At 42.7% G+C, this 26693-nt stretch overlaps 1 protein-coding gene across 9 annotated transcripts in view; it reads left to right on the top strand.

The window, feature by feature from the left end:
• WIPF1 (WAS/WASL interacting protein family member 1) overlaps positions 1 to 26693 on the top strand; it is a 92109-nt gene that overhangs the window by 28728 nt on the left and 36688 nt on the right. For 4 of the 9 annotated variants that reach the window (XM_075933667.2, XM_075933664.2, XM_089779766.1 and 1 more), the window contains one exon: positions 22141 to 22206. The exons of 4 other annotated variants lie outside the window; for them this stretch is intronic. The gene's annotated coding sequence lies outside the window, so the exon portion shown is untranslated. Of the gene's footprint in view, positions 1 to 18937; positions 18995 to 22140; positions 22207 to 26693 lie in introns of those variants that run through there. One more of the 9 variants, XM_075933665.2, reaches the window with a different exon arrangement.

The raw sequence follows: 26693 nt of genomic DNA, 5'->3' as shown, positions 1-26693 counted from the left end.
GATTCTGCCTCAATATTTCCTCTACTTTGAATTTCCCATGCTTGGAAATTTTGTGTCCGGAATGAAACTGAATCCAATGTCTTTCATGTTCCACTTGGAATACAAAGGAATAAGTAGACTGAATGAGATCTTCACTTTAAATTTCCAAGCTGCATTTTTTCTTTTAACAAGTCAAAAGACACACTCAATTTTAAACGTTCCTAGAGAACTGTAATTTAAGAAATTTAAAAAAAAGTTTGCAAGTCAGAGTTGGCATGAAATTAAAAGTAAGATTAAACCCCTGAAAGACCGGAAATGAAATGTTGTACTAGTACTTCTGAAAATTTAAGCAAAGATCCTGGAAATCAAGATAGAGAGAAAGAGAACCTTAACTGAGGAACTGCATTCTTACTGTCATTTATCCTCCACTTAGTAATGGGACAATTCTAGCAATGTATCATGAAAGAAATGTCTTCCTTTTTGTGTGTGTATAATTTTCAAAAGTATGGTCTCTCACAACATGCAGTGAGACTATCCCTGTATCGAGGACCATGTGGAAATGTTGCAGCCGATCCCTATTCAGGAAAGTTAGTGGAAGGTCTACCTTCCAGTATTGTATTGGCAAGAGTGTCTTTCTGTGATAATGGGAGTCCTGTGTTAACTGTGATATATGATGGTTGGGGCTCAAGGAGAAGTATGAAAGTAAAGGTTGGAATTTTAACATTTTTAAAATACCTATTTCTTCCCATTACCTTTTAGTATTGATTTTTTTTCCTTGACAGACAATTTTTTGTTCATTTTAAAAAAAAAAAACCCTCCTACAAACTGCATGCTGGCCTTCACTTGAGTCCTAAGGTAGGGATTAAAAACATCAGTACAAAAGTCATTGAGCACACATTAAGGGCCATAATGTCCCTTGTCTTGCTGTGCAAAGCTATCCTCCTATCTGTCCCTGGATAGCAATACAAGGCCCTCTCACAACAGCTGTTCCGGTGCTGCTCTTCTCTCCTGATCCTAGCAGCAAATGGACGCTACTTGCTTAAGTGTGTCACTTGGAAACTCTGCCAGGTGAAAGCTCCCACAGAAGACCAGCTTCTGGGTTTATTTACTCTGCAGAACTTACATGGGTAACTCTAAGTACTGCGGAGCTGATAAACCCAGGAGGCTGCAAGCAAGAGCTATCTGAGTCAGGTCCAAGGAGTTTGAGGTAGGGTTGCCAGGTGTCTGGTTTTGAAACGGATAGTCCAGTATTTTAAGCTTTCTGTTTGGGAAACAAATTGATAAAATATAAATGAGAAAATATAAATGTCCAGTATATTCTAAATAAGATATAATATAGATTGTGATGTAATGTCAAATGTCTGGTATTTTTGTTGAAACCATCTGGCAACCCTAGTTTGAGGAGTTCTTAAGCTTTGCTAAATAGGCTCTTTGCACTAGCTGAGTTTCTCTGATCTTGCAGAACTCACAAATTTTGTGAGCTCCCAAACTGATTGAGAATCTCTGCTCCAGTGAGAGTCCTTTACCAGGACTCTCTAAAAACCCAAGTGCATATCAGTGTTTCACCAGTAAAATGAAAATGAGCATCTTTAATTTTGTCCCCCAAAAGACGCCATTTTACATTTGAGGACAGCAGCATAATCTGAATGGTAGCATTTCTTTGAATTCTACCAGATCAAGAGACAGGAAACCTCTCTTTCAAAAAATAAAAATCTTTGATTATTTTTTCTAGTGGCTTGTCACTTTACTTACCAGATGTTCCAAAAGCACTGCTTCTGCCACAGGTCTAAACAAAAAGACATTAAAAGGAGACTGGTGTAGCAAGAGGAAGGGTAAAAATTGGGAATATAATGGAAACCTAGTCACCATATGAACTGTAAAGAAGTAACCCATCTATTCATGATAGCTAATGAGTTTTCTGTGATGGTCCTATTGTTCATTGTTCTAATATTACATTGTGAAGGAAAATGGCAAACTAAAGTAAAGCAATTTTCCATCTTCAAAATATTTGTTTTACTTTAAATCCTAGTTCCTGGAATCTTATAAATACTGAGGATTTCAGCTTTCAGTGGAAGAAAGGGGGGAGGGGGGAAAGGAAGATTCTAGTCACCACGGTCACAGAGAAGTTAGAAACATAAAGCCTAAAGACTCAAAATAAAAAGGCAAATAAAGACCAAAAAAAGCTACTGTTTAAGTTAGTCTCAAGATTTTTGAATTGCATGGACCTGGCAATACTGGAAAATTATAAAATAAAACTCTTTGACCACAGGGACATTTGCCAGCATGTGTATTCTCTTAAGGACTGTGCACTTGACTCCATCAGCTGGGAGTCTTATTTCTGTGCAGCTTTAGGTAGTGGGCATATCAGTGGTTGGCATTTTTATAGATGTTGTATGTGTAATTATTTCTTCCCAACACAATGGCTCTTTCTCCCTTCCTTTCTGCCTTGCTCCTTTTTGTGCTCAGGGTGATGCTTAGGGCTTGCCTACAGGGAGAGCTGTACCAGTTTAATTAAAGGGGTGGCTCTAACTGTGTTCCGCAGTTGGAGGTGTTTTGCGGAGAACAACAGAATTCAAAATGGCCATCCTTAAAGTGGCAGGTGACTTTTTTCCTCAATAACTTTCCCCTGACTTCCCCCCCAACTTTCTCCCTGGCCCTTTTCCTTTTCCTTTTCCTTTTCCTCAACAAAAAATCCTTGGTGTTCCTCATTTAAAAAAACAAAAATTGGGGTGTTCCTCAGTCTTAAAAAGTTTAAGAAACACTGCTCTAAAATTCTAAAATAATTTAGTTACAACAATGGAAAAACCCTGAGTTACATGATTTTAGTTTAATAGTGGTTTAGCGTAAATCATTTAGGAACTTCTGTACATAAATCAAAATCTGCTACTCTTAAAATAAGTGTGTCCACACTGGCGTTTGCAGGTGGTATTTACATCAATTTGAAAAAGAATTGTAACTTAAGCTACTGTGCGTTTCTCAGGTAGTCATGGTCTAAGTTTAATTCTGCTGCCAAGAGTGAACACAAATAACCAGTATAACTGGAAGAAGTATAAAAGGGAAAGCTAGGAGAATCAGAACAGTGGGGCAAGAGCAAATGAAGGGATGGGGAAACTTTCTATAAAATGGGCTACTGTATCATTCTGTTACATAAAAAAGGGGGAGAATATTTATTAATTTTCCAAGCAAATTAAAAACAAGAGCTGCAAAAAGAGACTAGACTAGGGTACAACTAAACAAAGAAATGAAAGTAGATGTGGAGGGAGAGAAGGAAACCAAAACAGAATATAGAAATAGAACCAGTTGGGGACAAATTCTGTGCTCAGTTAAATGTGAAGTTGATAAAGGGGTCTTATATCTGTGAAAGGTTATTATTTGATCCTTAGCATGTAATGTAGAGAATTTGATTTTTTTTTCTGTTGCTATCTGTGTTTTGGGTGCCTTCTCAGGGTAGAAAGCACACAAGTTTGTTGTTTTAAAAGTGACCTGAAAATAATAATGTTTAATAAATGTGCCTAATTCCCCCTCAAAGGCTAGGTCTACACTACACCCCTCTGTTGGCAGAGGGATGTAAATAAAGCACATCAAAAGTGAAAATGAAGCGAGGGTTTAAATATCCCCATTTCATTTGCATAATCACATTCTGGCGCTGTTTCGAACAAGCGCCATTTCGAATCTGAAACCGTGGTTTAGATGCAGTTCTGCCGACAGCTGGGTGATTTTTTTTGACAGATCCTGTACGAACATGGTTATGCAAATGAAGCATGGGATATTTAAACCCCCGCTTCATTTGCATTTTCGATGTGCTTTATTTACATCCCTCTGCCGACAGAGGGGTGTAGTGTAGACCTAGCCAAAGAGTAACACGTGCTCTGCCAACACCTATTCACTCAACAGCTCCAGTTTGCATTGTGCTGGTGACTTCATACCTGTTATAAAACAAACTGCTGTGGGGGGATGAAAGTGTCTACTCATCTGACCCTATATGATGAGACAGAGATACACAGCACTGTAACTTCTGTGTCTGAACTCAATAGGTTAGTGTCAGAGACTAGAGCAAGCTTCTGCTGTGCATTTCACTTCACTAGTAGTTCATGCAGGTACTCCCATGTGGAGCAAGAGGCGATTTGGACATTTTGACCTTAAAATATTTGTAAGTTATGTCAGTCATGAACCCCTGGAATGATGCCATTACCCTACTCAGAAGGGCATTCACTACACTATTCTAGAATTATTAGATTTTTTTTAAAGACTATTTTCAGGTAATTTTTAAAACCACTGTGCTGCCTTATAGAAATAGGCCTCCTCTGCTGAAGTGGCCAACAGTATCTTTTGCCTGTTGCAGTATTTGCAATACTTTCCTCATGTGCCTTGGCCCCCTTCCCCCATTTGAACACAAGTTCTGCAAATCACTTCTGTAAGCAGCAGTTCAAAGTGTGGCTGGAGGATGTGGGGGGATGGTTTCAGCTTTTGCGTGCATTTTTTTTCTATGGTATTAAATTTCAAAATAGCCTATTTATTATGAAGCTATTCACACAGTCTTGGTTCCTTCAGGGCGGCAACTGCAGATGCACCATTCAGTCTCCTCAGAACATACCCGCCCACACATGCTTGCTGGGTCTAATTCCGCTTTCACTTATGTTTGATTTTTAAACTGGTGTAAGTCCATTGACAGAACTACGTTCATGTGGGACCAGAATCAAGTCCTGTCTCTGTTAGACAAGTGTTGCATCTGGACACTAGGGACATGTCTACACAGCAGAGCTAAGCTCGAAATAAGCTACGTAACTTGAGCTACGCTAATTACGTAGCTCTAGTCAAAATAGCTTCTTTTGGTGTTGTCTACACAGCAGTTATTTTGAAATAGAGCACTCTCCCCCTGACTTTTCTTACTCCTCATACAATGAGGGTTACAGGAGTCTGAGTAAGAAGTCCATGATGTCAAATTAATTTTGAAATAATGGGCTTGCTGTGTAGATGTGCACTACATTACTTTGGAATAAAGCTGCTGTTTAGATATAGCAAATTTGTGCCTTCACCAGTTTTGTCCACAGAAAAGCAGCAGCACCCTTTTTACATAACTGCCAGATTTTCCTGCGCAAATTCTCATTCCCACAAGAAAATGCTTCTCACCCACATGGCACAAATGTAGAAGTTATGGGGCTTCTGAGTAAAACTCTCAACTTTTGGAAATGTCATGTTCTGTTGAATTTCAGTAATTGTATTTTTAGCTGAGCTTGAGAGCTTCCACTCAATTTGATGACATTTCTCTGTTTGAATGGTGGGAAGGGAGGAGAATGGGAGACCCTGATATGGCAGGAAAGAGTGAATGGGAGTGCACGCACAGCCCTGGTATGCATGGGAGGCTTGGAAGCCTTAGCCTGGGGGTACATGCAGCCTGGGGTGGTGGGAAAAGATGCAGAGAATCCTTGGAAAGATAGAGGAGTATGGTAGGATGGCATAGAAAGAGCATGTGAGGGTGAGTGGAGGGATGCAAAGTGATTGTTTTATATACAGTACATTCAGATAAAGAAACTACTAGTAGGTCGCACACGCACTTTGTTGTTTTTAGAAGGTTCCTTGTCACACAAAAAAGCGGGAGGAGATTTTCCTCAGGAAGAGTTAATGGTGATGTTGGCAAGTTGCTCGAAATCTTTCTGATGTGGCAGTGTTCTTTCCTGATGCCACAGGAATGATTTTAAAGTCTGGCTGTTCCTAGGTTAAGTGTCAGATCCTGAGCCAGACCCACAAGCAAGTTGGCGTGCACAGTATGTTTTTCCAAAGCTAACTGCATCTTAGAGCTTTGTATGATTGTATCAGCAGATCAGGAGCTAACAGAAGGGTTTGCTTTGACCAAGCATCATGAATTTCTACTTGTCCTGACTCACGGATTTTTATAAAGAATTAGTTGGCAAAGGTTGCATATTTGTATTTAACTATAGTTGCACTGTGAAGCTAAATCTTAAGATTAGATTGATTTTTGTGGGGGAGGGGCTTGTTACTAAAGAAAAAATGTTCTGTTTAGACCAGGGATGGGAACCTTTTTTGGGCCGGGAGCTACTGACCCACAGGAAAATCAGCCGGGGGCTGCACACTAGCGAGAAGCAAATTGGAAAAACCAAACCTTCACTGACATGGCCCCCGACTGAGAAGGAGAAAGACATGCTCTATATTCCCCTTGCGCATACCAGAGCCCAGGGGGAGCTCAGGGTAGTAGATTGTGTGCTCCGTCCCATGGTGGGATGGCAGGGGTACTGGGGTGCTAGCACAGGCTCCCCAGTGCTGGACGGGAGCCCTGAGCCTTGGGAGCCAGATCCAGGAAAGCCAGGGACTGCATCTATAATTTCTATTACAATTCCATTGTTACCGTTCTCCTCTAAACAAGAATAGAAGAGCAGTGTCTTGCTTACAATGAAGCTACAATAGTGTTAGCAATAGCAGGAAATCTGAAAGAGAAAGAAAAGCTAATGTAGATACTGCCTGTGAGTCTCTGGCTGACTAAAAGCACCTTGATAAATTCAATAATCATGAAGTCCAAATCTTGCCAGGTCTGGTTGGTGTTTTGCAAGATTAGCACAATCCTGGGCAGCAGTCTTAGGGTAACACTTGCTGTCATGAGAATAATGCTTTTGTTGATCATGACTAAGCAAAGGACCAAAACACAAGTCCCTTTTTAGCTCTGGAGTTGACCCAGATGCAAAACTATAGAGATGAGTTTGAATGTCTGGGGTTCCTCCATCACTCTGAAAGATATGGGTTCAGAGTTGAGGTGAATGAGGTTCTTCATTTCTATATGAGATTTCAGGCTTCAGTCCATCATATTCTAAACTTGATTTCCAAACCCTCTTAAATGAAACCCAATTTAGCTTTCTCCATACTGTCCAGCCAATCAGAGTTTAACCCCAGTTAATCTGCACAGGCTTTAAACTATGTATTTTAAATGTGCTGAGAAAATCTGATTGCCATTCCCATTATAAAGAGGAAATTGAAGCTAAAATTAGCTGCCGTTCTCAGAGTTTCTGTCGTTTAGGAACTATGATATACAGCATACCACAGTCAATCGATAACTCATTTTCTCTTGTGAGGATGAGTGGATTTTTCTTTACCATCTCAGTCATCATTCGGAATTCAACTGTATAAACGATGGTCATGAAATTCTGTTTCCTTCACGATTTGTAGCACCTCTACCCATAGCACAATAAACACTTTGCATAGGTACCAAGATGTAAATTTAAGAGTGTATAATGTAGAGTATACTTAGATAAGTGCATGTGAATTCATGTGTTTTTGGGGTTCTGTCTTTCTGTAAAACTATAAACAGATGGTTGGAAGCCCCAAGAGACAGGGACTCAGTTTGGCTGGTAGCCTGCAATGCCAACGAAAGTAAGGATCGCTGACAACAGAAGGGACCTTCAATGGATTTTTGCTTTTGAGGCCTTTCAGCTGTCTGTTTCAAATTTTATTGATGTTCTCTTTACTTGGGCAGTGCTTTCTAGGTCCCAGCATATGCACACACTGAATTGAAGGTATGATCTACTGGTTACCTCTTCCCAAAAAGTAAATAAGTGGTGAAATGTGATGGGGTGACTACCGCACTCACCCTGCAGGGTTTAATACAGGCCATGGGGGCTAATTAACCCATTAGGCAGCTGTTTAAGGAGCAGTGAGTGCAGACAGTGTTCATGCCTAGGGAGGAGGGCTTGGGAACTGGTAGCCCCAAGAAGAAAAGTGGAAATTAGTGGTAGGAAGAAGCTTAGGGATAGAGCAGTGAGGTCAAAGAGAGAGGGCTCAGACTGCTGAGGTAACAGAGATGTAAGCAACTAGTTGCTCCCCCCCCCCCCACACACACACACACGCACACATCTTGTTGCCTCTATCAGAGAGAGGCAGCAAGGGGGCAGCAGGATCCAGTACTGGAGGGAGCCAGCTTAAAAGCTTAAAAGCACGGTCTCTGCTGGGAGAAGGGACAGGTCATAGCGGGGAAGCTGGTGGCACTTCTGCCTTTGAAAAGTAGCAAGAGTCATCAGGGCTCTTGCTGCATTTCAAAGGTGGAGACGTCCTTATCGACTAGTTGAATAGTCAATGCAAATTACATCAACTATTTGATTAGTTGATTAATCTAAATGTAACATCCTTACTAACAGTTCCTGGTCTGGAACCCAAAAAGAGGCTGGGTCTGAGTTCCCCTGCCAGCCAGTGGGTCAGTGGCACTGAGGCAGAGAACAGGAGGACTGTGTGGGCCTACTGAGGGATTAAACTTCCTCAGAAGTGGGGAACACGGAGAGTGATGTGGACAAGCCATGAAGAAGATCCTGTGGTTCCTCAGGACGTGGTAAGAGTTGAAAATGGACAGTGAGGGTATGCCAACCATGGACTAGAGCGGGAGGCGGCTGGCCTCAAGCTGATTCTCCAAAGCTTCGTCTACACTGTACGGTTTTTGCGCAATAAACCTTTTGCGGAAGAGACCTTCTGCAAAAACTTCTTGTGCAAAAGCGCATCGAGACCTCAAAGCGCATCGCAAAAGCAATGTGCTTTTGCAAAAGAGAGCATCCGCACTGCATGGACGCTCTTGCGCAAGAAAGCTCTGATGGCCATTCAGAGAATAGCCATCAGAGCACCTGTGCTTTTGCCAGTAGGGGTTTCTTCTGGAAAAATCCCTCTGGAGCATCCACACCTGCCTTTTTGCACAAGAGCTGTAGCACAAAAAAGAGTTATCCATGTAAACGTAGCCAGAGTATCAGTAGGAGGCACCAGTTCAGCAGTGAGTGGTGCATCCCATGACGGGAAACAATGAGAGGATGCTAACCATGTGCAAGAATCAAGTTAAGATAAACTTAACTACACCAAGGGTGGGTAAACAGCAGACTGTGGGCTGAATGTGATTTGCCAGGGTTCGCTACTAGCAGGCCTCCAGATGCATTGTTTACCCATGGGCTCACAACTCCTGTTGGCCATGGATGACCATTCCTGGCTAATGGGAGCTACTAGCAGTCATATCTGTGGACCTGCAAGTAAATTAGTGTTTGGTGGTCCACTAAGGGCTATATCTGGTGAACCGTGTTCAGCCCACAGACTGATTATTGCCCACCCTTGGCGTAGTAGATGGAGCTCCCTTTCCATTGAACATCCACTGCCTATGAATTTCACTGATCTTTAGCAATTATTTTTAAATACTTTTTCTCAACTGGAAGTTTTACTGAACTTCTCTTTTGGGCTCTGAGAACAAGCACGAGGTACTTTAGCTCAAAGGGTGACTTATTTCAGTTTTTCTGAATGCCTGAGAACATGTGAATTCATGCATGCCACGGTTCTGTGTCCTTCAGAGTGTGCAAAATTACAGAGCGAATCTGCAATGAATGTGCCTCCTCAACCGTGCAGAAATTAGCATTGCTACCGGAGCACTATAATGAATTTTCACATATCCCACTTCATTTCTCATGCAGTTTGTGAAGTTGATTTTGATTTAGTGAATCTTTTAGAGTGTCTGTGCTACAGCTGGGAGGAAGTTGCTTAGCTTGTGGAGACAGACTTTTACAAGCAGGGCTCAAGCTAGCATGCTAAAAATAGCCATGCGAATGTTCCAATTCAGAAGCTTGAGTTTTGAAGCCCAGCTTAGGCGTAGGGGCCCAAATCAGAAATCCACATCACTGTTTTTAACATGCTAGCTCAAGTCCCCTGCTAGCTCAAGTCCCCTGCAAGTTTGTCTGGGCTACTTCCCCCTCCCCCCCCCCCCCCCCCCCCAGCTACAGTATAGACACATCCTGCATTTCTGAGAGGCTGCCTTTCATTCCATGTTTATACCAGCAGCTAAGATCATGTTGAAGACTCAAGCTGATAAAACCTGATGAGTGTTGATGCTGGATCTTGTTGTTTCTTTTGATCTGACATATCTTGTGTGTTAACCATCCCTTCCCAATATGTTGTAGGGCCCCTAATTCACGAAGGTCTACAACCTGTCATTCTCTCCAGCTTTTAACAGTCTTCATTCACTAGTCACATGCATGACTTATGCAGCTGCAGAAAACTATTTCTGAAATAAACCATGTGATGAACTGGAGTCTGACCTTTGTACTTCTGTGACCTCCGCATAGGAAGCTCTCTTGACATTCTTTCTATGCTTTAACCAGTACATTCGATGCCCAACATGCAATGTTCCCTCTAATCTTTTCCATCTCTGTACAGACTTTTTCCATCCATGCGTGGACTACATTTTTATGTGCACTGAGGCATGTGCACCACAGCTAGGTTTGTGTGTCATTGGAATCTTTCCTGTATGGCCACACAAGCACACAGCTTACAGGGAACATAGCAGACATTTGGGCCCCTGCTTGCCTATGCTCACCTGTATGGTTTGGGTACAGTGGCATCCAATACGGCCAATTAAAAACTGGCTAATCAATTTATATCCACTATAAAAAGATTCAGATGGACAGGCTGGCTAATGCAAGTATTCTGGGTTCTGTAATAAAGCCTTTTATTGCACTAGCAATGCTGCATTAAGTGACCGAAGAGAACTGTATTGATGCTCCCTTGATGGAAGACACACCTTTGAAAGGGTGCCGTAAAAATGTGAGTTTGGGGAGTTTCTCTTTAGGTACCCAAGTTCAAAAATTTTGGCCTGGATCAAAAAATGACTGCACTAAATGTTTCTGGAAACAAATGATGAAATTCTGTAGACTTCACAAACACATACACAACAGGAACAGAATACAGTATCAGTCCCTACATAGAATGAGAGCTTAAATTTGGCAAATCTAGTCGACAGTGCAACTCAAGTTCCATCTAATGTTAAGACTGCTATGAACGCAAGAGGAATGGCCTGTTTAATGAAAAATATAAAGTAGTACTGCATAAAATTAATGGAAAAGAGAGACTCTACTTGGTTAACTGCTGCATCAATAAGGGGAGGAACATATTTCTGGTGGGTCTTTTTTTGTTTTGTTTTTTCCAGAAATTGAATGTTCAGAAACCTACTTTAATATGGGACTTTTTACCTGGACAGCAAAAATTGATTTAAATGCAGGCAATTCACTAGGATGTTCAAGTTTTGGATGTTTATTCAGTAATTGTCAATTTAAAGTGGGCATTTCTTTAGCTATGTGCAAATTTCATTGTACAAATGCCAAGTTCAGCCATCAAATTAAGGTGCCCATATTCAGTATTTGCATGTTTCCTCATCTCTTCGGCGAGATTTAATACAGTGCTTAAACTTGACCAAGGCCCAAAAACTAGATAATAATAGGCTTGCCAAGGTGAAGTTTTGTTGAATCTGAGCTTCTGTGACAAGTAAAATATATTTTGTCTTGATCGTATTTGCACTTTTATAAGCTAAGTGGAAATTAGACCAGTGAAGAACAGAGTATGTTCGTTAGCATTGAGAATTTACTGTATGAATCACTTTATAAAATGTGTTTTTAAAAAAAAAAAAAAAAAAAGTGAAAAGTTCACCTCTCTTTCCTCCCCTCTCCCCCCCAAGTACCTTATGATGTGACATTTCTTTTTTTCCAAAGAGCAGCACTGGAAATAATACATTTAAAAAAAATTCAGTCTCGTGTTACTCAGGGGTGGCGGGGTTTGTTTTTTCCAGAATGGGCTGAACGGAAATGTTGGGTGATAGGAATAGCAAACGAGCACAGATGGCAGAACTGCCTGCATAAGGATAAAATATCAAATGCAAGTAGTGAAGGCTATGGTGTCCTCTCTTCAGTGTGCTAGTGGACAATCTACGGGCTTCCAGCTGCTATTCCATTAAGCTGAAATAGCAGCCTCTTATCTCTCTGGATTTCCTGTGTAAGAGATTTGGGATAGAGCCACTGGATCTATGTAATCATAAACCCAGTGTTCCCTTCCCTAAAATGTTCCAGTGGCTTGTGGCTGGTGTGGCACACCTTTCACAGTGCACAGGGTTGGAGGAATCCCCATTCAGCCATTCCATGTGCGTTGCCACATTCTTTTAGCATGGGGCTACCACTAGGACTTCTGCAAGGCCCCTCTCCCCACTTTTTACCCTGAAGTTCATTGCTTGCACTTAGCACAAGGTGTAGAGATGGAGGGCACACCCATGCTTCAAGTGTTCATGGACTGAGGCCTAAATCCACAAAGGGACTTAAGCTCTGCAATGCTCAGCATCACTGTGCTTAACTTTGAGATGACTGAAAACCACTGTGATTGACAAGGCTGGAATTAGGTGCTTGGGCTCCTATACAGTGAATGGTGGGAGAGAGGCATGGAAGACTGATCCACAATGCCAGCATGCTAAGTAAGGAGCCATCTAAGCTAATAAATGGGAGAGGGATGTGAACTAAGCCCTGCCGCCACTCGGCGATCGATGTCTACGTTGGGGCTGGAGGAAGTTGTCTGTCTCTGCTTGCAGTCCATGAACTGTGAAAAGCCAGGTGTTTGTGCACTAGGTTATAGAGTCATTCTAACTCTCTCTCTGGCCCAATTAATATTTAATTATCTAAATGAAGGAGACACTGAGGGATACACACATTAGAATAGTTGAGTGCTCAGGGCACTCACCTGAGACATGGCAGATCCCTGTTCATATCTCTTTGCCCCCTCAGGAGGGGAAGTTGAATTAGTGGCATCCTGCCCCCTAGCTGAGTACTCGATCCTCCAGGCTAAATGAGTCCAGCTGCCTCCTCTTGGGTGTTTTTGTATGAACTCACCTGAGGGGGCCCAATCCATTTACCAGCCTCTGAGCGGATATGGATACTGTGACAGATTGCAGGGAGCAAACTAGGGAGCCTGGGCTCTGTCACTTCAATGTTAATCATTGTTAATCAGGCAGAAAAAGCTGCCTGGAGCAATTAGACCAGTATTTCTCAAAGTGTTTTGTGGGCCCGCACTGGGAAAGCCGCTAATGGGCCTGCACCACTTTGTTTACCTAAAGAGTCTGTAGCCATGGAGCCTCATGGCAGCAGTTTGCCATTTCCAGCCAAAGGGAGTAATAAGAAATGGCAGCCTGGGCCACGTCACTTCCCATGTCTCCCCTGGGCTGGAAACAAAGAACTGGGGCCAATAGGAGCTGCGAGGCTCCGTGACTGCAGACTTTTTAGGTAAATCATAGAATACTAGGACTGGAAGGGACCTCGAGAGGTCATCGAGTCCAGTCCCCTGCCCTCATGGCAGGACCAAGTACTGACTAGACCATCCCTGATAGACATTTATCTAACCTACTCTTAAATATCTCCACAGATGGAGATTCCACAACCACCCTCGGCAATTTATTCCAGTGTTTGACTACCCTGACAGTTAGGAACTTTTTCCTAATGTCCAACCTAAACCTCCCTTCCTGCAGTTTAAGCCCATTGCTTCTTGCTCTATCTTCAGAAGCCAAGATGAGCAAGTTTTCTCCCTCCTCCTTATGACACCCTCTTAAATACCTGAAAACTACTATCATGTCCCCCCTCAATCTTTTCTTTTCTAAGCTAAACAATCCCAATTCTTTCAGCCTTCCTTCATAGGTCATGTTCTCTAGAACTTTAATTATTCTTGTTGCTCTTCTCTGGACCCTCTCCAATTTCTCCACATCTTTCTTGAAATGCAGTGCCCAGAACTAGACACAATACTCCAGCTGAGGTCTAACCAGCGCAGAGTAGAACAGAAGAATGACTTCTCGTGTCTTGCTCACAACACACCTGTTAATGCACCCAGAATCATGTTTGCTTTATTTGCAACAGCATCACACTGTTGACTCATATTCAGCTTGTGGTCCACTATAACCCCTAGATCCCTTTCTGCCATACTCCTTCCTAGACAGTCGCTTCCCATTCTCTATGTATGAAACTGATTGTTCCTTCCTAAGTGGAGCACTTTGCATTTGTCTTTATTAAACTTCATCCTGTTTACCTCAGACCATTTCTCCAATTTGTCCAGATCATTTTGAATTATGACCCTATCACCCAAAGCAGTCGCAACCCCTCCCAGCTTGGTATCATCTGCAGACTTAATAAGCATACTTTCTGAATCGTAGATGAAGATATTAAACAGAGCCGGTCCCAAAACAGACCCTTGCGGAACCCCACTTGTTATACCATTCCAGCAGGATTGAGAACCATTAATAACTACTCTCTGAGTACGGTTATCCAGCCAGTTATGCACCCACCTTATAGTAGCCCCATCTAAGTTGTATTTGCCTAGCTTAGTGTTGAGAATATCATGCGAGATCGTATCAAATGCCTTACTAAAGTCTAGGTATACCTCATCCACTGCTTCTCCCTTATCCACAAGACATGTTATCCTATCAAAGAAAGCTATCAGATTGGTTTGACATGATTTGTTCTTTACAAATCCATGCTGGCTGTTCCCCATCACCTTACCACCTTCCAAGTGTTTGCAGATGATTTCCTTAATTACTTGCTCCATTATCTTCCCTGGCGCAGAAGTTAAACTAACTGGTCTGTTGTTTCCTGGGTTGTTCTTGTTTCCCTTTTTATAGATGGGCACTATATTTGCCCTTTTCCAGTCTTCTGAAATCTCTCCTTTCTCCCATGATTTTCCAAAGAGGATAGCTAAAGCAGTGCGGGCCCATTAGTGGCTTTCCTGGTGCAGGCCCACTGAACACTTTGTCTAATTCAGTGTTTCTCAATCAAGCTGGATGGATGGTTTAAGGAGCCAATTATCTCATCAGCCTGAGGCAGGAGGGAAGTGCCGAGGGAAGAGAGAGAAGGGAGCAAGGCTAGCTGAGCTCAATAACATGGAGGCTTCAAGGGAGGAAGACCTGTTTCCCCTAGGGCCAAGGGAGAGGGTCCAGAAATGCTGTTGGTGCTATAAATAGATTACTGCACAGGGATTGTTGTGGAAATTATAGCAGAAACTTTGAAATAAAGAATAGGGTGAAGGCACAACTCCTGGAGTCTGTGCAGCTTCTTCAGAGAAGAAGGCAGGAGAGGAGTCCTACCCCATGACAGGCCCCCACATGCAACCTAGGCAGCCAAACACTTATTTTCCCTGGTTTGAGAATTTTGTGTAGGGCTTAGGAGGGAGCCAGGCAATCAGTCCTAGAGGGACACAGGACAGAAACTTCAGCACCAAAAAGGTGTCCTTGGCAAAAATGTAGGCACCAAGTACCTTTAAACACCTAATCAGGGTTAGGTGGCAGCTGAGGGAATTTTGAGATGGCAATAGTGTCTACAAACCAGGACTTGGGCACCTAATTATATACTTAATCCTTATAAGTACCGCCACTTTGAAATAGGTAAGATTTTGAAGGAGGACTATCACAGTGGTAAGTGCCAGATATTCAGAACAAGGCATAAAGCCTATAATTCATGCAGCTGTTCAATATTATACCATGGAGTAAGCATTCATCCTGACCCCAGCTAACAATCTACATGTCTCCAGAAGCCTGAACACTTTGTCTAATTCAGCCTTTGTAATTTTATTGTAGGTTTTGTAACTGTTGACCAGATATTCAGCCAGTGTAAATCTGTCAGTCCATGACTTTGATGGAACTATGCCAATTCCTGTCAGCTGAGGATGTGGACTTCTATTTTTATTCATATCTATATCAAACCTTTTAAAATTAAGCTGTTTTGCCAGGCAATGAGATAATTCAGTTAATGTAATAATGATATAAAAGCTACCTAGTTTAGTATCCTATCATCTGACAGTAGAATGCTAGGTGCCCCAGAGAGAATGAACAGAAGAGGCAACCATCAAGCACTGGGTTACCTAGTTCAGTGGTTCCCAACTTTTTTTTTATACCGTGGACCGGCAAACCCAGTCACAGACTTTTGTATTGCAGCTCACATTTTACTTGAGATCACAATTCACCAAAGTACCTAAGAACTGCAGGGTCATCTGGGAACAGCTTTAGCCTTCATTCTGTCAGTTGATTAAAGCACATATTTTAGATGCCTTTTGCATGGGATCTTCCTCTTCCTCCCCCTCCCCCTTCCTTTTAATTGTAGATTTAAAATCACTTTTGGGAATCTGGATTAAATTGTTGGACGTTTGAAAATATTTACTGAATCAATAGCAGCATCTCCAAATGTTGTGGTCTAAATTTAAATGTAAAATCCAGAATAAGATAATCTTTATAGGGCAGAGACTTAGTTCAAGCAGACAAAAAGTGTAAGCACTGTTACTTCAACTGCTCATGTACAGGGATCTGTGATCATCCATCTGTGTGCCCAGTTTGGTGAGTGAGGGTAGGGGAAAGTGAGCAACAGAGAAAGGAGGATGGAGCAAGTGGGGGTTGAGCCTCAGTGAAAGTGGTGGGAGAGGGCCTCAAAGAAGGGTTGGGGAGGAAATCCCTGAAAATTTTAAAATCTAAACTGGGTCCTTGGTTTGCTAAAGTTTTATAACCACTGCTATAGTGTATTAATGGTGTGTGCAGATGTATAACTAGTTGCAACACTATTATGTGCACAATCACACACTTTAGTGATCCAGCACAGGTTTATCTTTGCACAGTATTAAATATGAATAGGCTTCTGAATGTATACTGTTTTCAAATTTTGGGCTTGATACCAAAATGCTTTTGAGCCCCAGCTTCAAGATCCTAAACATACCACGAGCTTGGGCAAACTGCCACTGAAGTCAGTGGGAGTCTATCTGTTGATTCTGAGAGTTGCATTGGGCGCCGCATTACTGATTTCAGGAGTTATGGGTACTCACTACTTTGCAGGATCCTGGCCCTGTGTGTATATCTGTACTTTAGAACATAAAATATAATTTTAGCTCTCAACATATTGTCTCCCTTGCACATCAGAAAACTGATTCAAATGAACTTCCATATCAGACTTATAAAGTATTTGGGAGACAACTGTTCTGGCACCACAGCAATCTGTTACTTAGCTGGAATTTTCTACATACACAAGTCTGCTGGATTTCCACAATCTAATCCTTGGTTGCTTCAGACTAGTGAGCAACACCTGTTGAGGGTCAATAAAACATTACTGGACTGGTGGCAGCTCTCACTTTTTGCACATAGCCGCACTTATACTGGTTATTTACACAGTTGGGATGGTTCGAGTGTTACCTGCATTTCCGTTTTGCATTACTTTCTTCTGAACTAATATACTTGGTTCCACTGGAACTGTTCTGGGGTCTTGTGCTGACTTGTTAATAATTTACTGAAAGGGTACGTCTTAACTACATCCATCTTTCGAAAAAGGGGTGTAAGTTAGACATATTTAAATTGCAAATGAAACCAGGATTTGAATTTCCCATGTTTCATTTGCATAATTGCATCACGGCGTTTTTTTCGAAAAATGCTATTTCAAAAGTGAAACTGCGGTCTAGACGCAGGTCTTTAAAAAATAAAAGCCTTTTTTGAAATCCTATAAACCGTATTTTTTGAGGAGTACAGAATCTTTTGAAAAAGGCTTTTCTTTTCGAAAGAACTGTGTCTAGATGGTGGGTTCACTTTCAAAATAGCATTTTTCTAAACAATGCTGTGATGTGATTATGCAAATGAAGCGCGGTAAATTTAAATCCTGGCTTCATTTGCAGTTTGGATATCTCTAATTTACATCCCTCTTTCGAAAGAGAGATGTAGTCTAAACATAGCCAAAGAGTTCACTGGTTCTGCTGGCTCCCTCAGATAGATCATCTTTCCAGGCTCATTTCTTTTCTGAGAGGAGCCACAGGATAAACAACATGTAGGGGCCAATGTGAGCCGAACTTTTGTTGTTGTATTGTTGGTTTAGGGTTGGTTGTTTTTGGTGTGTGTTTTTATGTTTTAGAGGATAAACCTATGAGAACAGTGAGTTTGGACTCATTTTCATGCCTAAGCTATTTGAACAGATCTCAAACTTACCTTTCTGCACTAATAAGAAAGTGGACATATTATACCCACCCTTGCATTTTTCTCAAGAAAAGAAGATTGAACTTTGTCCTGTTGTGTGCTTTGTCTATGAGCCATTAAATACCTGCAGTTTCTATGTGTCTCAGTTCATGCTGCTGTTTGCAATAGGGAAAGAATGAAAATATAGATTAAAGTGTTGTCATGTTTAAAATTTAAGCTGTGAGTCTGAAAGAAATGAAGTATGTCTCTGCAGTCTGACTGGGTCTGGAAAAACACTTACCTGACACTGGTTTTACATTCGCATATTTCTGAAGACTTCCCCATGCGCTGCTGTTAAAGATCTCTAGTAGTCTGTTTTCCTACTTCCTGCTTCTGGACACCTATAAAATTTCCAGTTTTGTGTGAAACTGGTTATCCTTATCATTACTAAATTAGTCTGTTTTATAAGGGTGAAGTTCACTCCTGTGCAAAAGGGCTACACAAAACCAGTGTGCTATTTAAATCACATTAAGCCCTGTTTTGAGGTCTTAAGTGAAGAGGCCTTTGTTTAATCCCCTGCAGAGGAATGAGAGCAGGGGAGCTCTGAGTTTGAGCTGCTAGAAATGGAAGGAGATGCTCAATATGAGTGTTGCCCCCACTCCTACTTCATTGGCTGAGACTGCTTCCTTAGCCTTTTAGTGATACTGGGGTTTAGGGTTGCCAGGTGTTCAGTTTTGAGCCGGACAGTCCAGTATTTGAGCTGTCTGTTCTGGAAACAAATTGAGAAAATATAAATGTCCGGTATTTTCTAAATAAGATGTAATGTAGATTGTGATGTAATATCAAGTGTGTCCAGTATTTTTGTTGAAACCATCTGGCAACCCTACTGGGGTTTTACACAGGATGTGGCTTGTTTGGGAGCAGGTAGGTTTCCAGCCAGACAATAGTACCTCTCCTTGGGACTCGCCTCTGCTTTCAAATAAACCCCAAAAATCTCATAAGAAATGAACTTCCCCTTTCTGGAGTTGTCTTCTCCTGGAATTTTCTTGGGTTCTTTGTGTTCATGGTAACTTCCCTTTTCTGAAGTTAGCCTGTTTTTTACAAGGCCTTGTTAAAGGCAGATGTCTACATCTCCTGTTCCTTCCTCGGCTTTTCCTGTAGTGCAGGTTACTGGTATTTTCACCTCTGCTCTCTTTTCCAGCATTTTGCTGTTACAGCCTTTACTGCTCCTGTGTTCTTCTGGAGTAGAAGTTTGGTATGCCACAGGCCTTGCTTTTAAAGGTACATACACTTTGATTATATTAATCCCGAGGGCATTCTGGGCCTGAGTATTCTGCGCACAATATTTTAAAATTCCACACAATTTATTTATCAAATAAATGTGGAGCTTTCAGCATGGCATTGGGGAGCACAGGCCACTGACTGCCGTAAGATGGGAGATGACACTGCGACTCCCTCCCACCTCTGAAACATAGACACAGTGGTGAGACTGCATCCAACTCTGACACAGTGCAAGGACCAGGCTTGCCCCAGAAATGTCTAAGGTTGCCAGATAGTTTCACAAAAAATACCGAACATGGCAGGAAAAAAATTGGTTGAGGGGGGGGAAAAAATGCACCAAAAAAGAGTCACTGTGCCTTTAAATTACCCCGCTCCTCCCGCCCCCACCAGATGTGGCAGGGGAAGAATGTCCCAAGCGGCCTTCCATCCGAGAAAAACAGAAAATACTGGACATTTTACACGTCCGGTATTTTGGTGTTTTTTTGTTTTTTTTTACCAGACAGAAGCCACAAATACCGGACTGTCCGGGCACCTGGCAACCCTAAATGCCCCAGGGCCTTTCCCCGCGATTCTGGGTGCAGTCAGGCAGGCTCAGGCTAGCAGGATCCAAGTGTGGGGCTTGGTGTGTAGGTTCAGAGAGGTCTGGGTGGCTCCGTGGAGGATCCAGGCACTGGGGAGAGTTCAACGCAAAAAACCCCAAACCAAAAAAAAAAAAAACCCAGGCTTGTTGAGGGGGCCTGTGTGCAATGGCAATGTGAGACTGCGGGGGTATCCACGTGGAGGTAATTGGACTCAGCAGGGGGGGATTCTGGGTGTGGGGCAGTGAGGCTTGGTGGGAGGGCCTAGGTATGAGGGAGTCTGGATGCATGGGGATTGGGCAGCTGACAGTGCAACTCACTATACAATGACTCCCTCCCTGTGCATCTGAGGAGTGACAGATGCAGGATTTGAGGGAGGATTTGGCAAAGCTTCCAGCAGCCTGGGAGAAATCTGAGGGTGGGTCTGACCTCTAGCCCCCTGTTCCACAGTGATTTATTTCTCAGCAGGCTGCCCTGGGGACCCATAAATATACTATTGGGGAGAATCACAGGACTGCTCTTGTGGCTTCCCCAAAGAAATCTTGGAGTGGGCATGAAGTCTATGGCTACGTCTAGACTATGTCCCTTTTTCGTAAAAGGGATGTAAATTAGACGTATCGTAATTGCTGATGAAGCGGGGATTTAAATCTCCCCCGCTTCATTAGCATAAAAATGGCTGCCGCTTTTTTTCCGCACGGAGCTTTGTCGGAAAAAAGCACCAGTCTAGACGCTGATCTTGCGGAAAATAAAGCCTTTTCCGAAAGATCCCTTATCCCACTATGAAATAAGGGATGTAGTCTAGACGTAGCCTATGTGGCTGTGTCTACACTGCACCCCTTTTCCGGAAAAGGGATGCAGATTAGACACTTCGGAATTGCAAATCCGCGGGGGATTTAAATATCCCCCGCGGCATTTGCATTTACATGGCTGTCGCTTTTTTCCGGCTTGGGGATAAGCCGGAGAAAAGCGCCAGTCTAGACGCGATTCTCCGGAAAATAAGCCCTTTTCCGGAGGATTTCTTATTCCTACTTTCAATACTTCAGTACTTCAATAAGGAATACTTGAAAGTAGGAATAAGAAATCCTCTGGAAAAGGGCTTATTTTCCGGAGAATCACGTCTAGATTGGCGCTTTTCTCCGGCTTATCCCCAAGCCGGGAAAAAAGCGGCAGCCATGTAAATGCAAATGCCGCGGGGGATATTTAAATCCCCCGCGGATTTGCAATTCCGAAGTGTCTAATCTGCATCCCTTTTCCGGAAAAGGGGTGCAGTGTAGACACAGCCTGTGTGTGCAGTAATGTAGAATTCCCCCAGGAGTATAATAACTAGTTATTGAGGGTAACCTATCCGTTTCCCTTTACTGAGCTACCATGATTTCCATAGACAATTATTTTATAATTTGCCCCCAAACCAATTTTTCTTTTGCCTGAAGACTGAAATATTCCAATTGGAATATGCTGCCCTCGTGTCTCATGGAAGCTGTGCCCCCATTCTCTTCTGTGAGCCAGGATCGCTGGCCAAACTGCATCTTCTAGGGTGCATTCTTTTAATGGAACCCTGATGCATAGTGAGGGGGATATAGACCGACCAGTGTCCCTGGTCAGATGCCTCGCAATCCTTTTTCCTCAGTTGAGCTACAGCTTTCATTAGGCACTGCAGCAGCATGTCTGAATTTGAATTTCTCTGAAAAAAAATCAGTTCTCCATTAAAAATTTAGATTTTTTTTTCATGTGCATTGACATCGATGGGTGAGGAAAGCCCATTTTTCTAACCAACTCTAGTTTCAGGTTTTATTTTTTTAACTGTGATGTTGTAACTCTTAAGCTTGGTCTGCCTGAAGGTAGTTACATTATTGAAGCTGTGACTCATCTTACCCAGTTTCCTCAAATGCAGTACTTTTTGTTTTCCTTTCTCTGTCCTTAGCAAAAACAGTTGGAATGTTAATAGTCCTAAATAAGATCTGTGTTGGAGATCAGACTCCTTTTCACAGAATAAAGAAAGTCTAGAGATGAATGGTCAACACTTTTGTCTGGTAACTTCAGTTTTTCCCCCCTTCGGGTGCCATAATTTTTTTTCTACAGTTTGTTGTTTGTTCCTTCCTCTTTCTCTGTTTGGAAATTAATCATGCAGGAAATGATTAACCACAGCTAGCTTTCTGTATGCCCATTTCTGACTTAATGTGTCATGTTAGGAGAGAAGCCTTGAAAAGGACTTAAAATGGCTGCCTAGATGCACACAACAATCTTTTGTACAGACTTACAATCCAGTTGTTCACTTTGGCCATCCCACATAACTAGTCATCCTTTTACATTTAGCAGAATAAGACATTTGTTTAAAAATAACTTATTTCTCAGACAAGCTTGAACTATAAAGTTAGAATCTGAACTTGCCAAAGTTTGCATATCTAGGGTGCCAGAAGGTCCATTTCTACTTAATTCCTTTGCAGCTTGCTTTTGTAGAGTGTGATGTATAAGAGAGAAGTCCTGCTTCTACCCTAAGCTTTTTAAATGAGATTGATTTATTTTGTTATGACATGCTGCATATCATAACTGGTTTTATTCTATTATTAGAAATGGATGATGGAGGTCTAACGAATAGCTGGTGGACTTAATTAGCACAACAGTCATGCGCATTTGGTAAGATCACAGCCTCCCTGCATTAGTCCTTGGTGTTTAACATATGTGAGGTTTACTGCAGTTTTTAGTTGCATCACCTCCCTAGTGACTGTAGTACAATGTTTCTCAAACTGCTCTGCGGAGCCCCAGGGCTCCACGAGACATCTCCAGGGGCTCCTCGAGGTTGACAAACTGGAAACATCGATGGGTACAACACATACAATCAGTGGACCGCTGGGGCTCCGCATAAATTTTTACACGTGTAAAGGGCTCCGGAGCCCAAAAAGTTTGAGAACCGCTGCTGTAGTAGATGCCTTGAAAGTGGATGAAAAAATAGAATGCTGCACCTTGAGTCTCTTCTAGAGAACTTTATAGAGTGGATGTTTTTGGATTTAAGAGAGTTTTTAGTCCTAGTCTCAGCAGGAACATTTCTTTGTTGCTGTTTCCGTAACCCCAAATGTTTCCTAGGACAGGGTGGTTAGCCCTGTGCCAAACCCCCAACCTGGAGGACCAGGGACCACACTTCGTCTGGTCTCTACCATTTGACCTGTCTGGCATGGGAAACCCTACCAGGAGCACAAAGCTCCAGCCAGCATAGTTCTAGGGGTCATCGAGACACGCAAGCCCTCCAGCCACGACAAGGTGGCGGTCCATCCTAGAGGGATGCTGCCCTATGCGCCATTGGCGTAACGGGCAGTAAGTAAGTCAGTCAGCAGGAACAGATACAGTGTGTGATGGAATGCCTCTGGGATGGTCAGTCTGCTATTAATAACACTATATGGTCATGATTATGAACCTCAATGGGTTTGGGTGGGGGGGGGGCCCGCATAAGGCAGCAGTTCTCAAACTTCAGCAAACTGAGGATCCCCATATTGATTTAAATGTTTCAGGGACCTTCCAGGCTCCCTCCCAGCCTTTGTCCTGACCCCTTCTCTGAGGTCTTGCCTCCTACTTACTGATCCCTCCTCCCTCCATTGCTTCTTTTCCCTACCCTCACTGTCACCAGGCTGAGGCAGGGGGTTAGGGTGCAGGAGACGGTATGGACTCTGGGTGTGGGGGGGTTGGGTGTAGGAGGGGGTGGGGCTCCCACCAGTTGGCAGCTCTCAAAAGCAACTGGCACATCCCTCTCGCAGCAGCTCCTAGGTGGGAGGACTAAGGGATCACAGTGTGCTGCCCACATGTTGCAGTTTCTAGCCAATGAGAGCTATGGAGTTGGTGCTCAAGGTAGAGTAGGGGCAACATGCAGAAACCTCCTCCCGCTGCCCCCAAGGGCCTCAGGGATGTGCTAGCCACTTCTGGGAGTGTTGCAGACCCAGGTCAAGTAGGAAGCTGGCCTTAACCCTGCTGTGCTGTCAGACTTTGTGTGCAGAAGACAGAGGGAGACGAGTTAATCAGCAGGGCCCACGGATCCCAGTTTGAGAAATGCTGTTCTAAGGTTTACTTCAATAGCATAGTTATATTATGGTAGCTTCTTATCATTCTGAACCCTGATGAAAGATGCTAGCAACATTTTGAGCAATACTAGAGACAGCACTGGGGTATTTCTATTATGATCTTGATTTGTGGAGTTGGCATGATGTACTGGATTTGTATGTGATGATGTACCACAACTGTTGCCCCTGCCAGTTGTGGAAATTTCCTTTTAGCACCTCTGTTGTAGAGATGAACCTGTTTCTAGTTGTGGATTCTGAGAGAGAGAGGGGAGGGTGTGTGTGTGTTTGTGTGTGGTGGTGTCTCTTGCCTACAGCACAGGGATTCATAGTTAGTGTTCAGATATTGGCCCTTTTAATTTTCATGTATACAAGTACCAATATGCAATACTGTCCAGAAATAATGTCATTGCATTTAAAAGATCTATGGTCCTAAAGTGTCAAAGCCTAAGACCCTCATCCTTCGATTTTTGTAAAGTGGTGCTCAGTCTCACTCCTCATTAGTGTTGCAAGCACTTTTGTTCTTTGCAACTACAGTAGGTACATTTATTATTGCACTAATAGAGGTTAACATTAAAAACTGGGTCAGACCAATAGTCTGTCTAGTCCAGTATCTTGTCTTCTCCCAGTGGCCATTGCCAGATGCTTCAGAGAGAATGAACAGAACAGGGCAATTTATCATGTGATCCATCCTCTGTCATTCAGAAGTCCCAGCTTCTGTCAGTTAAAGATTTAGGAACACCCAGAATATAGGATTGCTTTTTTTGACAATCTGGGCTAACAGCCACTGATGGATCTACCCTCCCTGAATTTATCTAATTCATTCTTTCTCTCTCTCTCTCTTTTTAAACCTATTTATGCTTTGGGCCTTCACTAATTCTCTGTCAATGACTTCTATAGGTTGGTTGTGCATTTTGAAGATGTACTTTCAGTTGTTTATTTAAAACCAGTGGCTTATTAATTTCATTGGGTGTTCCTGGGTTCTCATGTTATATGAATAGGTAAATAACATTTCCTTATTCACATTTTCCACAACTTTCATGATTTTATAGACCTCTATCATACCCATTTAGTCATCCTTTTTCTAAGCTGAACAACCTTGATCCAGAAAGCTTTTAGTTTCTCCTCATTTGGAAGCCATTTCATACTCTGAATCGTCTTTATTACACTGGAACTGGAAAATATTTTGAGCGGTATCCTGGACAAAGTACGGAAGGTGTGGGTACATCATGGATTTATATATTGGCATTTTGATATTTTTTGTCATCCTTTATCCCTTTCCTAATGGTTTCTGACACTATTAACTTTTTTGACAGCTTCTGAACATTGAGAACTAGCTACAAAGACTCCAATATCTTTTTTTGAGTGGTAACAGCTAATTTAGACACATCATTATTTATGTACACTTGTGATTGTTTTTCAAAATTCATTATTTTGCATTTATAAATATTTGACTTTCATCCGCGTTTTTGTTGCTCAGTCTCTCAAGTTTTGAGAGCCCTTTTATTTTTTTGCAGTCTGCTTTGGTGTTATCTGTAAACTTTGCCACCTCACTATGAACCCCTTTTTTCAGATCATTTATTAATATATTGAACAGTATTGGTCCCACTATAGCATTTTGGGGAACCCCACTATTCTCTCCACAGTGAAAACTGGCCATTTATTCCGACCCTTTGTATCCTCCTTTTTAACCAGATGGGGTATGTCTACACTACCACCCTAGTTCAAACTTGGGTGGTTAATGTAGGCAACCGGAGTTGCAAATGAAGCCCGGGATTTGAATTTCCCGGGCTTCATTTGCATATTGCCGGGCGCCGTCATTTTTAAATGTCCGCTAGTTCGGACTCCGTGCCCGCGGCTACATGCGGCACGAACTAGGTTGTTCGGATTAGGAACGAGGTGTACTGGTAGTTCGGAATAGGAAGCCTAATCCGAACTACCTAGTTCATGCCACGTGTAGCCGCGGGCACGGAGTCCAAACTAGCGGACATTTAAAAATGGCGGTGCCTGGCAATATGTAAATGAAGCCCGGGAAATTCAAATCCCGGGCTTCATTTGCAACTCCGGTTGCCTACATTAACCACCCTAGTTCGAACTAGGGTGGTAGTGTAGACATACCCTTACTGATTACACCAGTAGTCACCAAACTTCACCAAAGGTTTTCAGGGAAACTAAACAGGGAAGGGATAGGAGGGAAGGTACACAAGTGGACCTTTGGTGCATGACCTTATCAAAGGCTTTCTGAAGAATCCAATTACATCATATCACCTGCATCACTCTAATCCACATGCTTATTGACCGCCTCAGATAACTGTAATAGTATGGTAAGATGTGATTTCCATTTACAAAAGCTGTGTCGACTCTTCTGTAACATATGTTTATGTCTTATACTTTTGTTCTTTATTGTTGTTTCAACCAGTTTGCCTAGCATTGAAGTTAGGCTTACTGGTCTGTAATTGCCAGGATCACCTCTGGCGAGTTATTTAAAAATTGGTATTACATTTACTACACTCAAGTCATCTGGTACAGAGGCAGATTTCAGTGGTGAGTTGCATACCACAGTTAGAAGTTCTATCATTTCATATTTGAGATCTGTCAGAACTCTTGAGTAAAGACCATCTGGTCCTGATAACTTCCTACTATTTCATTTACCAAAACTTCCTGTATTGACTCCTCAGTCTGGTCATGTCCTCTGTTAGGTGTGGAAATCTCTCTCATTGGGAAGGAAGGGAAAACAAGAAAGTGCGCGTTCCACCTCTGCCCACAATAGTGCGTCTGCTTTCTTGGCTTCCCTTCCTTCCCTGTGCTCAGGGAAGGGAGGGGGGGGTTAGGATGGTGGCACAGGATCCTAAGTGGCTGGATTTTTTTTTTTAAAGGAGCCATATGTGTGCTTCTTCCAGTGTTGTCTGCAGATCCTGCACCAGAGATCCTTATCCCTAGAGACCCCCATGTGCCAACTGAGCTGCCCCTGCCACCTCTCCCCTAGCCAGACCCCCACCAGCACCCTGGCCCCAGGCCAGACCCTCAACCAGCATCCTGCTCCTGCCCCCTCCTTCCGGGCCAGACACCTATCCGCAG

This window comes from Pelodiscus sinensis, chromosome 7, assembly GCF_052426305.1.
Source record: "Pelodiscus sinensis isolate ZL-2025 chromosome 7, ASM5242630v1, whole genome shotgun sequence".
NCBI classification, from domain to species: domain Eukaryota; kingdom Metazoa; phylum Chordata; order Testudines; family Trionychidae; genus Pelodiscus; species Pelodiscus sinensis.
Note: the sequence above shows the minus strand (reverse complement) of the source record. Positions and strands in the feature narration are given on the sequence as shown.